The sequence below is a fragment of the Aquarana catesbeiana genome, linkage group LG01 (genome assembly GCF_042186555.1).
Source record: "Aquarana catesbeiana isolate 2022-GZ linkage group LG01, ASM4218655v1, whole genome shotgun sequence".
Taxonomy (NCBI): Eukaryota; Metazoa; Chordata; class Amphibia; order Anura; family Ranidae; genus Aquarana; species Aquarana catesbeiana.
Window position 1 is genome coordinate 429140729 of NC_133324.1, and position 12910 is coordinate 429153638.

Genomic DNA, 12910 nt, shown 5'->3' on the forward strand with positions numbered 1-12910 from the left:
CGTCTGTATGCTGTTCCAACGGACCAAAAACAACGCATGCTCTGAAGCAAGTACGAGGCGGAAGCTATTGGTTACTGGCTATTGAACTTCCTTTTTCTAGTCCCATCATACGTGCTGTACGTCACCGCATTCTGGCCGGTCAGACTTTGGTCGGACTTTGGTTTGAACATGTGTAGGCAAGACTGCTCGAATGGAATTCCATCAGAGTTCGACGGCAAAACCGGTCATGTGTACAGGGCATTAGTAGTAGTGATGGTTGTATATTAGCGATAGTCTTTATTCTTCTTGGTAGTAGTAGTTATATATTAGTGATAGTCTGTATTCTTCTCCTTAGTAGTAGTAGTAGTTGTATATAAGTGATAGTCTGTAGTCTTCATCTTAGTAGCAGTAGTTGTAGTGACAGTGTATATTCTTCTTCTTAGTACTAGTAGTTGTATATGAGTGATAGTGTGTATTCTTCTTCTTAGTAGTAGTAGTTGTATATTGGTGATAGTGTATATTCTTCTTCTTAGGAGTAGTAGTTGTATATGAGTGATAGTGTGTATTCGCCTTCTTGGTAGTAGTAGTTGTATATGAGTGATAGTGTGTATTCTCCTTCTTGGTAGTAGTAGTTGTATATGAGTGATAGTGTGTATTCTCCTTCTTTGTAGTAGTATTTGTTTATGAGTGATAGTGTGTATTCTTCTTCTTAGTAGTAGTAGTTGTATTTGAGTGATAGTGTGTATTCTTCTTCTTGGTAGTAGTAGTTGTATATGAGTGATAGTATGTATTCTTCTTCTTGGTAGTAGTAGTTGCATATTACTGATAGTGTATATTCGTCTTCTTAGTAGTAGTATTGCACATTAGATGATAGTGTGTATTCTTCTTCTTAATAGTAGTAGTTGTATATGAGTGATAGTGTGTATTCTTCTTCTTATTAGTAGTAGTGGTTGTATATTAGTGATAGTGTGTATTCTTCTTCTTGGTAGTAGTAGTGGTTGTATGTTAGTGATAGTGTGTATTCTTCTTCTTAGTAGTAGTAGTAGTAGTTGTATATTAGTGATAGTGTGTATTCTTCTTCTTAGTAGTAGTAGTAGTTGTATGTTAGTGATAGTGTGTATTCTTCTTCTTAGTAGAAGTAGTAGTTGTATATTGGTGATAGTATGTATTCTTCTTCTTAGAAGTAGTAGTGGTAGTATGTTAGTGATAGTGTGTATTCTTCTTCTTAATAGTAGTAGTGTTTGTATGTTAGTGATAGTGTGTATTCTTCTTCTTAGTAGTAGTAGTGGTTGTATATTAGTGATAGTGTGTATTCTTCTTCTTAGTAGTAGTAGTAGTTGTATGTTAGTGATAGTGTGTATTCTTCTTCTTAGTAGTAGTAGTAGTAGTTGTATGTTAGTGATAGTGTGTATTCTTCTTCTTAGTAGTAGTAGCAGTTGTATGTTAGTGATAGTGTGTATTCTTCTTCTTAGTAGTAGTAGTAGTAGTTGTATATTAGTGATAGTGTGTATTCTTCTTCTTAGTAGTAGTAGTAGTTGTATGTTAGTGATAGTGTGTATTCTTCTTCTTAGTAGTAGTAGTAGTAGTAGTTGTATGTTAGTGATAGTGTGTATTCTTCTTCTTAGTAGTAGTAGCAGTTGTATGTTAGTGATAGTGTGTATTCTTCTTCTTAGTAGTAGTAGTAGTAGTTGTATATTAGTGATAGTGTGTATTCTTCTTCTTAGAAGTAGTAGTGGTTGTATGTTAGTGATAGTGTGTATTCTTCTTCTTAGTAGTAGTAGTGGTTGTATATTAGTGATAGTGTGTATTCTTCTTCTTAGAAGTAGTAGTGGTTGTATGTTAGTGATAGTGTGTATTCTTCTTCTTAGTAGTAGTAGTGGTTGTATGTTAGTGATAGTGTGTATTCTTCTTCTTAGTAGTAGTAGTGGTTGTATGTTAGTGATAGTGTGTATTCTTCTTCTTAGTAGTAGTAGTGGTTGTATGTTAGTGATAGTGTGTATTCTTCTTCTTAGTAGTATTAGTGGGTGTATGTTAGTGATAGTGTGTATTCTTTCTCTTGGTAGTAGTAGGGTATGATAGTGATAGAATAGAATGTAGGATGGATTGGATGAATGGTGTTTCTGGAGAGCAGTGACCTAGTGAAGTCACACCCAGGCATCTAGCAGGGGAAGGGATGGGATAGATGTGTGTCGGTGACTGTAGAGGAAGGGGCTGATTGATTTAGCCGAGCATCCCGTGTTATCCCCATGCAGAGTGTGAAGGCGGCGGATGGGTGGTCTCGGTGGGTTAATTAGGACGGTGCCCCCCTGTTCCCAGAAGCAGAGCAGGAATTGTTTAGTGTAGACTTTTCCTGCACACACACACACGCACCCCGGAGTGTTTCTCTCGCCATCTAATTGTGCATGATGGACCTATTAGCGTGTAATCAGAGGCTGGATCTCCAGGGGTTAATTAAATGAACGAGGTATGCCCACATGTAGAGAGGAGGACCACCTGATCCCCATAACACCACCCCCATCACCACCCCTATAGGGAAACTAGTGCTCCATGCACCGGCGGTGTCCTTTACCTGTGGAGTTTATTAGGGGGCTAAACCGGGATGATCCTTCATCCACCTCCTCCTCCTCCTCCTCATCCTCCTGATGATGAGTGAGCTGGCCTTGCAGAGGATGTGATGAGGATCTGGGATGGTAGTAGAAGAAGTGTTGGGATTACTCGCTGTGTACAGTTCCATGAAAGGCTTGCTGTATATAGAAGGTTAAATGAACAGTACGGGGAGGAAGGAATGTGTGTGTCTTCCTATGACAGCAGCCAGCAGCCACTCCAACCCTGCTCTGCACCGTACACCATGAGCGCTCCGACCAGGAGGGGATCAATCATTGGTAAGGGATTTTCTACTCTCTTCTCTTCCTATTCTATGCCAGTGCCAGCCATGCCCCCACCCGCCGGGAGGTGAGCTGCTGCCATTCAGAGACATTGGATCGGAGGGGTTCTATACCGATGTGCTGGAGGAGGAGAAGGAGAGAGCGAACCCAATATCTCTCCAATATCCTTCAATATCCCTCCAATATCTTCCAATACCCCCCCCCCCCCCCCCCCCGATATCCTCCAATATCCCTCCAGCACCAAGGAGCAGGGTGCTTTTTTTTTTTAGGGATGGGGGGTATGGGCTGTTACTTTCTCATTGGAATTGCTTGCAGCTAATTGTATTTGTCTGTACTGCCAGGATTTCTTTTTTTTGTTTGTGGATCACTGACTTGCAGGAGAATCCATTGAATGGGATCTTATCTACTAGGCATGCTTTGCATCCAGGTGGAATTGTTTGGAAGGATGCATAGAAAGAAATGGGGTTTAGAAGAGCAATGTGTCATTATAGGAATGATGGGAGGTGTTTTTTTTTTTTTTGGGGGGGGGGGGGGGTCATTGGAAGTTGACAAATCATTGAATGAAAGGTACACAGTGATAATGTGCATTAAAATACATGGAAAGCCTTACAAAGCACACACAGCTATAGTACTGCTTACACATACATGGAAACCTTAATATCATTTATTTAATAACAAGGCACAGAGAGCTATGCTGTTGCAATAAAATACACATCAACCCTTATTTACTTATTAAATAAGGGTTTATACGTCGTTGTTGTTAAATAAAATAATAATAACAAATACATATATAACTCACAAATAGCAAACAGGTATAATACTGCATACAAGTACATGTGAACCCTGTTAACATTTATGGAATAAAGAATCACAAAAACCTGTAATACTGAATACAAGTACATGTGAACACTAATAACATGTATGGAATAAAAGCTGTACTACTGCATACAAGTACATGTGTACCCTAATAACATGTATGGAATAAAAGCTGTAATACTGCTTACACATACATTGTGAACCCTAATAACATGTATGGAATAAAAGCTGTAATACTGCATACAAGTACATATGACCCCGTATAACATGTATGGAATAAAAGCTGTAATACTGCATACACGTACATGTGAACCCTAATAACATGTATGGAATAAAGAAACACAAAAACCTGTAATACTGCATACACATACATGTGAACCCTAATAACATGTAAAGAATAAAAGCTGTAATACTGCATACAAGTACATATGAACCCGTATAACATGTATGGAATTAAAGCTGTAATACTGCATACATGTACATGTGAACCCATATAACATGTATGGAATAAAGAAGCACAAAAACCTGTAATACTGCATACAAGTACATGTGAACCTTATTAACATTAATGGAATAAAGAAGCATACAAAGCTGTAATACTGCATACAAGTACATGTGAACCTTATTAACATTAATGGAATAAAGAAGCATAAAAAGCTGTAATACTGCATACAAGTACATGTATACCTTATTAACATTAATGGAAGAAAGAAGCATAAAAAGCTGTAATACTGCATGCAAGTACATGTCAAACCCTCACAAGATAACAAAGCAGGAGCAGTTAGAATGTTGCATAAAAGTACATGTAGCCCTAGTAACACTTTTTTAACATTTATCAATGCACAATGTGCTATAATGTTGCATTAATGTAACACTAAACCCTGGTTTGAAAAAAAAATCAGTTCAAGCATGTATATGTATTGCTCACTCACAAGCTTTCAGCCTCCCAGCCTCCTCCAAATTCCTTTTTTTTTTTTTTTTTTTTGCTGCTGTGATCCAACTTCCTATTAGAAGGTGGCTACATTCATTGTAGATCAGTGGTCTTCAAACTGCAGCCCTTTGCTTGCCTTTATCAGGCCCTTGGGGCACTATTCCTCCAACTGACAAGAATAATGGGGCATCATTTCTGACATTGATACCAATGATGGGGTACTATTTCTACCACTGACACCAATGATGGAGCACTATTCCTCCCACTGACACCAGCTATGAGGCACTATTCCTCCCATGACACCAAGGATGAGGCACTATTCCTCCCACTGACATCAATGATGGGACACTACTCCTCCCACTGACACCAATGAAGGAGCACTATTCCTCCCACTGACACCAGCTATAAGGCACTATTCCTCCCACTGACACCAGCTATGAGGCACTATTCCTCCCACTGACACCAGCTATGAGGCACTATTCCTCCCACTGACACCAGCTATGAGGCACTATTCCTCCCATGACACCAAGGATGAGGCACTATTCCTTCCACTGACACCAGCTATGAGGCACTATTCCTCCCATGACACCAAGGATGAGGCACTATTCCTTCCACTGACACCAGCTATGAGGCACTATTCCTCCCATGACACCAAGGATGAGGCACTATTCCTTCCACTAACACCAGCTATGAGGCACTATTCCTCCCATGACACCAAGGATGAGGCACTATTCCTTCCACTGACACCAAGGATAAGGCACTATTCCTCCCACTGACACCAATGATGGAGCACTATTCCTCCCACTGACACCAATGATGGAGCACTATGCCTTCCACTGTCACCAATGATGGAGCATTGTTACCAACGCCAGGACATTTTCTCTACCTACTGGCCACAGTCCAGCCCCTCTGAACTCTGGAGGATAATAAACTGGCCCTTTGTTTAGAGACCCCTGGTCTAGATGGTCGCACTGGAAGTTGGAATGTTGCCACCCTCTCTTGCTGGCAGGATGGACTATGGAATAGGTTATTATTTAGTGTCACATGTACAAGTATACTCTAACTGGATGACATCCATTTAAATACAAAGCACAAGCAGCTATTATGTGCATTAAAGTACACATAAGCCCTGCAGTACATTTGTCAGTGTTTTTTTTATTTTTCCCATAAAACTTTATTTTCCCCTTTTTTGGCACCTTAGTGCTGCTGATGTCTTCCAGCCTCTATTAGTCACTTCATGTCTACATGCACACGTTTTAGCGTCAACTGCACATCATTTCTCAAGACCAGCTGCCTGATGGTTACAGTGGTGGACAATGTGTGTTGGCATGGCTGCTTGTAGTCTCCATCACAGGAGCACGTGACAGGGTGACAACACAAGAACATAATTGGAAACAGTTATCATGTTGACATAAAGTGCCTGGACAAGGATCTTCATGGCAGGATATTGCATTAATGAAAGCTGTAGATTTATTGAGAATGAAAACGACTTTTGAAATGACAATACCAGGTTCAAGCTTATATGTGATTTAAAGGATTGAGTTAAGATCTACTTTATTCTAGTGAAAGCAGTCTGATTTCAGCTTTCATTGGGTCAGCGTTGTCAGAATAATGCAACATAATTTGTGATTGGTCAGTATGGATGACTGCGCTATTGCATTGCATTAATATTTGCTGAAAGAAAAGGCTGAGATTCTGTTTAGCTGTCCATCAACAGTACTGTGTTATTGTGAACGTTTGATTTTTTTGATTAGAGAAAAAAAAAAAGATAGGTTGTATGTTACCTTTTTTTTTTCTTTTTTTTTTTTTCTTTTTAGTACAACATGACCAGCTATTAATGCACAATCAGTGAAGGAGAAGTGCTATCATTGCAAAGCATGACCCTTTTGAACTTTAGCTCTCATTAAATATGCCATAGCAATTCTTTGTACCCTTTGGGTCTCATTTCCGTGAAACTCATAACTGGTATCTCAACTATTGTGTGAAATGACACTTTATTACTAATCTATAGTACTTACAAATACATCCGATGCAGCCTCCAGCTAAACCTAGCAGTTTGCTGACCCAAACATGTTGATGAACAATGATGTATGTGTTTTATAAAGGACTATCGTACTAGCTACACTGTATCTGTATGCTGTTCTGTGGTTACTTCACAGGGTGCTACCTAATGGATTGCTAATAGCTAATATAGCTAAACATTTGCGTCACAAATACACTGTGCTACTTCCACCGTAATGCACAAGCATTTTACCCATTAATGTTTAGGTTCTACAGAATGGAGCAAGTGAACAAGATGCTTTCTGGTATGTGATATTGTGTGTGTGTGTGTGTGTGTGTGTATATACACTATATTACCAAAAGTATTGGGACGCCTGCCTGTACACGCACATGAACTTTAATGGCATCCCAGTCTTAGCCTGTAGGGTTCAATATTGATTTGGCCTACCCTTTGCTGCTACAACAGCTTCAACTCTTCTGGGAAGGCTGTCCACAAGGTTTTAGAGTGTGTCTATGGGAATGTTTGATCATTCTTTCAGAAACACATTTGTGAGGTCAGGGACTTATGTGGACTAGAAGGTCTGGCTTGTAGTCTCTGCTCCAATTCATCCCAAAGGTGTTCTATCGGGTTGAGGTCAGGGTTCTGTGCAGGCCAGTCAGGTTCCTACACTCCAAACTCGCTCATCCATGTCTTTAAGGACCTTGTTTGTGCACTGGTCTGCAGTCATGTTGGAACAGGAAGGGGCCACGCTCAAATTGTGCCCACAAAGTTGGGAGCATGAAATTGTCCAAAATGTCTTGGTATGCTGATGCCTTAAACTCGCTGGAACTAAGAGGCCAAGCCCAACTCCTGAAAAACAACCCCACATCATAATCCCCCCTCCATCAAATGATTTGGACCAGTGCACAAAGCAAAGACATGGATGAGTGAGTTTGGGGTGGAGGAACTTGACTGTCCTGACCTCAACCCGATAGAACAACTTTGGGATGAATTAGAGCAGAGACTGCGAGCCAGGCCTTCTCGTCCACATCACTGCCTAACTTCACAAATGCTCTTCTGGAATAATGGTCAAACATTCCCATAGTCACACTCCTAAATTTTGTGGACAACCTTTCCAGAAGAGTTGAAGCTCTTATAACTGCAAAGAGTGGGCCAACTCGATATTGAACCCTACAGACTAAGACTGGGATGCCATTAAAGTTCATGTGCGTGTAAAGGCAGGTGCCCCAATACTTTTGGTAATATAGTGTATATGCTGTATATATATTGTTGTCTTGGGTGTGGCTTCTTGAGCACTTTGTAAGTTTGGCCTTTTACAGGATTTGACAAAATCTAAAGATCACAGATCACATAAAGGGCCCAATCAAACCACTAACATATGGACACAGCAAAATGCCAGTTTGCACCATGGTGTTGCATCCTGCTGTGCCGAGGAAAGGTGCTGCATGCAGTGGTGTTTTTTCAGCATAGCGGGATGTGGCACAAACCACCACATCACAATGCATCCACAATGCATAAAACTATGAAACTATGAAATGTTGCTTGGATGGCTCTGTTCACAGGCACAGTGTACAGAAGCAACGTCTCTGTTCCATGTGACTGTTATGATGACCAATCATGCAGATCACAGATATAAACAGTGCCTGCCCTGTCCTCTTTCAATGGAGGAAGGAGGAACTTATGTATGAATGAGTCATTCATTAGAGCAAGATAATTGGCTGCAACAGATTAAATGTGGGGGGAGGGGGTTGAGAGATAATCTTTTGACTTTTTCACATCCCTCCCCAGTTCTGTACATCTGATCTTTATCAAGTCTCTATTATATTTCCCAACATTTGAACTTGAGAATGAGGAACATGTCAGAGCGCATAGCGTGGCGCAGCAAAAGGTGGGTGTGACCAAACATAATAGTGGCAGGGGCTTAAGGGTCATGGTTAAACAAAACCTGGGCTTCCTTGTACCTATAAAATATGCTTTAATTGCTGTGCCACAAGCTGAAGTCTCAGGGATACATATAAACATCAACACAATCATATAAATATACTTCCAATACATCTGGTTTTGTATATACTGAAAATAGACAGAGAGCTTAAAATAGAGGATCATGAAGGACCTGAGGAACCCTGGGATGGAACCAAAAAATAAGTACTGCAGTATGTGTAGCAAATAGTAGCAAATGATTGTCATGGTCAAGTTGTGCCTAACAGGGGGAGTGGCTTAAAGAGGGATGAATTACAGAAGCTCAGCCTAGTTGCTGTATACAGTGCAGCAATGCTTGAACACATGAACATCAGAAGGAAATCTTATCTCAAATGTCAGAAATATGAAACATAACACGTAGGGCTCATTCACTTTAATGGTTATAGGGGTGGTAAAACCCTAGCCCAACCACAGAGTTTTACCACCTAACCAAGTGCCCCCCTTTTAGCTGCAGAGGCAGCAGCCAGGGCTGTACATATGCTGCAGCCGTGATGCTTTGCTTCATGGCTGTAGCAGGAGTTATATCCCCTGAGGCATTGGCAGGCACTATCGCCCACTGACCGTGACCCATTCAAGTGAATGGGAACGCTCTGTGAAGCACTATTTTTTCAGATTGTACCACATAAATCCATATAGTACTGTAGTACCATGTGGTTCGGTGGCCGCAAACATGTTGCCATTAACAATAATGGCACCCACATGCATCTCACAAGGGCAGCATGGTTGCATGCAATGTGGGAAATGCACACGGGACGCACCTTTCCTGCACTGTGTTCCAGTGTGAACCAACCCTTAGGGAGAGAGAGGGAAGGATCACTGTGGTATATGGAAGAAAGGAAGGAGGGATCACTATGGTACATGGAAGGCAGGAAGGCGGGACCACTATGGTATATGGAAGAAAAGAAGGAGGAGTCACTATGGTATATGGAAGAAAGGAAAAAGGGGTTACTATGGTACATTGAAGAAAGGAAGGAGGGATCACCATGGTACATGGAAGAGTGAAGGGATCACTATGGCATATGGAAGGCAGTAAGGATCACTATGGTTTATGGAAGGCAGGAAAGAAAGATCATTATGGTACATGAAAGGCAGGAAGGATCACTACGGCACATGGAAGGTAGGAAAGAAGGATCACTATAGTACATGTAAGGCAGGAAGGATCACTATGGCACATGGAAGACAGGAAAGAAGGATCACTATGGCACATGGAAGGCAAGAAGGAAGGATCACTATGGTACATGGAAGTTAGGAAGGAGCACTATAGTGCATGGAAATGCAGGAAGGATCACTATATTATGTGGAAGGAAGGATATGCTATATGGAAGGCAGGAAAAAGGGATCACTATATTATGTTGAAGGAAGGATCAATCACTATGTTATATTGATGGAAGGAAGATGCTGACTGGTCTCCAGAGGCTCAGGCAGTGATCTCATGGGCACTGCTTTAAAATTCCCACTCACACAACCCCTTCACAGGCACAGCATTGGCTGCATGCTGGGGGTTGTGGGTGGACACAGGGAAACATGGACTGTGCTGGCTGGCACTGAGCATGTCAGTCTCAGCCGCAGCACAGCGCACACCTGACAGGTGGATTAGTGGAGTCAAGCGCCTGAACTTGTATCGGCACTGGTTTCCACTGTGAAATTCAGGCCTGATTCGTGGGACACCTGGATTTACTTGAAATCTCTGGACGATCCTGGCAAATCCGGGACAGTTGGGAGGCATGTATCTATGTATAATGTATAGTATACTCACAGTATAATGCCCATCTGTACAATAACCCCTTCATCCCCATCCACCTACTGTAAGTGACCTGTATATTAACCCCTCAGCTCCCCTAGCCTGCACATTTTTACATTAACCCCTTTCACCCTCTCCTCCCTCTGTGTATGACCTGTACATTGAATGTATCCAGTGCATCATTATCAAGCTAAGTGTTTAAACCTCATTGAAGTTACTTCATTTATTGGACAAAACAAGTTCACATTGTGGTGTTCATTTTTCATGTATATCTCCACTGCACGCCAGGCCAGAACAGGATGGCCTCAGTTGTGGGGTGCTTCAGCAGTAGGAGAATGGTGCCATGACCAGCCAAAGAGATACATTGTCAGCACAACACAGCATTCTTAAAATAAACCACATTCATCTGAATAAATCAAGCATGTCACATACAAGATGCAACATTTTGGAACCTAGAAATGTAAAAAATAAATAAATCAGCAGTTAAAAGAACAGTAGCTGCATAGTTTTTATAAACAGAGACTTACCTATCCAGAAATCCAGCACTGTTCTCATCCAAACCGGTTTCTTCACCGATATTTGGGTCCCAGCGCCAGCATGTTAACTGTGGGCAGCTGGCTATGACTCCTTGTGGCTTCACAGTCGGCTGCCCACTAGACATCTCAGAGCCGTGCTGCGCCTTGTGAGTGGTCCCGCAGCTTTCTGGGACCTGTGAAGTGTCCTAGAAGGTTGCAAGCGGGGGGAACTCAGATTACCTTAAGAATTAGCACTACACTTTGAGTAAGGCTGGTAATTACTTGTTTGAGATGTAGGTGAGCAACTCAAAAACTAAGAAAGTACACATTTTTTTCTGAATGTCAGATTAAATCATGATCTAACTGACAGACTGCAGCATTTTCAGTGACATTTGAGATGTGTGGATAAAATAGAGGTCATCTACTCCAATAGAGCTGTTGATTTTTTTTTTATTTTTTATTTTTTGACAACTGCATGTACTTGGCACTTCTGCTTGGCACCTCTGGTTCCCTTGGCTTCAATACCATCTGGGGTATCATCTGCTTAGAGTTTATATGTACATCTTTGTTTGAGCTTTCTTGGGTTGTTCAGGTTTCTCCTGGAATCCAAAAATAAGCTGGTACGTTAATTGGCAACCCAAATTTGTAAGAGATTGTAAGACATTATATTGTGTGCTCTTTGAGAGATCACTATCCACTTGAATGAATACATGTACAATGTAAAGCACTGTATAATATGTCTTTGCTGTGTGAATACTGAATGATTAAATACTGAAGGAGTAGAAAAGATGTAGTGTTCACTGCTATTACATGGAGATTAGTCTTGACAACTCATTGCAGGTGTCATGCTCATCATTCTGTCACAGTTCACTTTTCATCTCCAACTGTGTTTGCTTAAAGCTAAACACAAGGAATTAGCTTTATGGTATAGTTAAATTGATTCAGCTTGGCACAACGTACATTTTTGGATTCCCCTTCACTTTCTTTCTCGATGACAATGGTCACTAGTAAGAATGGAGGGGTGAATCTTCCTAATGGCAATACAGACAGAAAAAAAGTTAATAAAGGGTCTAACACTTCCCCACTCTGTCTAAAACAAAAACAAAAAAAATTTTGACATGAAAAAATGTCCGATGTTCAGCCCTCTTTAAGGGCCCATTCACAACTATGCTTTGTGAAAATGCATATGTTAGAACGTTGCAGTTCCATTAATTTTTAATAGCACCCCAATGCACTAAAGGGATTCACCCGCACAATCACAGCAATGTACCGTAACATACTATCATAAGTTGTGGTGCATGTCTTATTGTAGGTCCATTTGATGCATTGGCAGCCGATTGCTTTAAAATAATGCCTGACATATAACACATTGCTTTAACGCACCATATCAGCCAGGATAGCTGTAAATGGGCTCCAAGAGATGAAAACAATAGAGAAAAACACTTTGCTCCAGGATTCTAGCACTTAAAGCCTTTGTAACCCTAAAAAAAATATATCTATATATATATAGATATATATCCTGTTCCTAAAAAGCATGTTAAACAGCACGGTGCTTGTGCTGTGTAGTTTTTCCAATTGTATGATGTAAAAAACCTGGTTGATCCTGCGTGTTCCTTTGTCCCCCTGTGTTAGCTAACCACTGTAATCATGGCTGCTGATCCATGATGCCATGGTCAGTTTACCTGCTTCCCTCATCCTGCTGTGTTCAGAGTCTCGCCCCTCTCCCCCTCTCTATCCCTGCCTGTCAGCTCCTAATCTGTGAGCCATCTCCTCCCCACCCCTCCCCTCTGGCGGCCATTACATGTGTCTGTAAAGTTAGTTATTACAATTACTGGCAGCCCCTCTGTAATAACAAGATATACTGTGTAGTTTAGGTGATATTGGAGTGCGGCTGTCCAGCATATTTTGTTCCATATACTGTGTAGTGTCTTTGTTTTTTTAAATCATGCAGCCAGTGTGCGGTCATGTGACCTTGGCTGACATCAGACTAGGATCGCAGCCTCCCACTGTAGTCCTCAGATCAGGGAAGGAGAGCGGTGAGTGGTCACGTAACCACACACT

General features: G+C 41.2%; 1 protein-coding gene across 13 annotated transcripts in view; it reads left to right on the forward strand.

The window, feature by feature from the left end:
- LINGO2 (leucine rich repeat and Ig domain containing 2) overlaps nucleotides 1-12910 on the forward strand; it is a 3171904-nt gene that overhangs the window by 2766683 nt on the left and 392311 nt on the right. For 2 of the 13 annotated variants that reach the window (XM_073635823.1, XM_073635832.1), the window contains exon 1: nucleotides 2148-2861. The exons of the other annotated variants lie outside the window; for them this stretch is intronic. The gene's annotated coding sequence lies outside the window, so the exon portion shown is untranslated. Of the gene's footprint in view, nucleotides 1-2147; nucleotides 2862-12910 lie in introns of those variants that run through there. 13 annotated transcript variants of the gene reach the window in all.